The following is a 1,526-nucleotide window of genomic DNA, read 5'->3' on the forward strand; positions in this document are numbered from 1 at the left end:
GGAGTTTTGCTCTTTTTTCCCAGGCTGGAATGTAACTGCATGATCTCGCCTGACTGCAACCTCTGCCTCCTGGGTTCAAATGATTCTCCTGCCTCAGCCTCCGGAGTAGCTGGGATCACACCTACTTTTAGTAGAGACAGGGTTTCAACACATTGGCCAGGTGGTCTCGAACTCCTGACCTGAGGTGATCCACCGGACTCTGCCTCCCAAAGTGCTGGGATTACAGGCATGAGCCAGTGCATCCCACCAAATGTCTTGATTTTTTTTTTTCTTTCTTTCTTTTTTAACAAAATATATATTTTTCTTTTTCACCATGTTGGTCAGGCTGGTCTTAAACTCCTGACCTCAGGTGATTCACCTGCCTTGGCCTCCAAAGTGCTTGGATTACAGGCGTGAGCCACCATGTCTGGCCGATTTTTTTCTTTAATTTTTCATTTCTTTTTTGGAGATCCCTGCTGTGCTGGTGCACCACTTGTGGTTTGCTTGGTCTGTTGAGCAGCCCAGTACTGGGATGAAAAATCCCTTTTGATTGGTAAATAGGTGTGATCTCTGATATCCCCAGCACAGAGCCCGGGAAGCTGGACAGGGCACCCCAGACTTCAAGCCCTGCCTGTCCTAGCAACACTCAGGAAGGGAAAAAAGGGCTGTTAGGGCAGCCTGCAGAATCCAATTGAGCTCAGATCATCCCTTACTTGAGGCCTGTTCCTCTCAGGACTCTCTTAGGAAACCGGGGCAGAGCTGGGCTAGGCTGTCACCACACTTCCCCCCAAGAAGTGCCAGATAAAATACAGGGTACCTGATTAAATTTGAATTTCAGACAAACAACAAATTTTTAGTATATTCCATGCACTATTTTGGATGTATTTATACTTAGCTATTTGTTGTTTTTATGAAATTCAAATTTAATTGGGCATCCTGTATTTGCATTTGCTAAGTCTGGTAACCCTACCCTACCCCCACCTTGCCCATTGACCTCAGGTTTTGTATTGATTGAGGAAGGCAGTGCCCTTGAGTGGAAACATCCAGATTCCCCAGTTAATAGCTGTGTGGTTTTGGACTGGTTTTTAACCTCTTAGAGCCTCAATCTCCTTATCTGAGCAATAGGAGATAATAATACCTCACCAATGGTTATAAACATTTAATGAAATAAAGTAAGTAAAAGGCTCAGTTCAATGGCACAAAATAAATGACCAAAAAAAAAAGAAACTCAAAAAACAAAAATCAAAGAAACAAACCCAAAACCCAAAATCTGACACTCAGTAAACAGCAGCTATAAAAGATTAGCTCCTGGCCAGGCATGGTGGCTCACTCCTGTAATCCCAGCACTTTGGGAGGCTGAGGTGAGCGGATCATGAGGTCAGGAGATTGAGACCATCCTGGCCAACATGGTGAAATCCTGTTTATACTAAAATACAAAAAAAAAAAAAATTAGCTGGGTGTAGTGGTGCACGCCTGTACTCCCAGCTACTCAGGAGGCTGAGGAAGGGAAATCGCTTGAGCCTGGGAGGTTGGAGGTTATAGTGAGC

This window comes from Cebus imitator, unplaced genomic scaffold (genome assembly GCF_001604975.1).
Source record: "Cebus imitator isolate Cc_AM_T3 unplaced genomic scaffold, Cebus_imitator-1.0 Scaffold71, whole genome shotgun sequence".
Classification (NCBI taxonomy): domain Eukaryota; kingdom Metazoa; phylum Chordata; class Mammalia; order Primates; family Cebidae; genus Cebus; species Cebus imitator.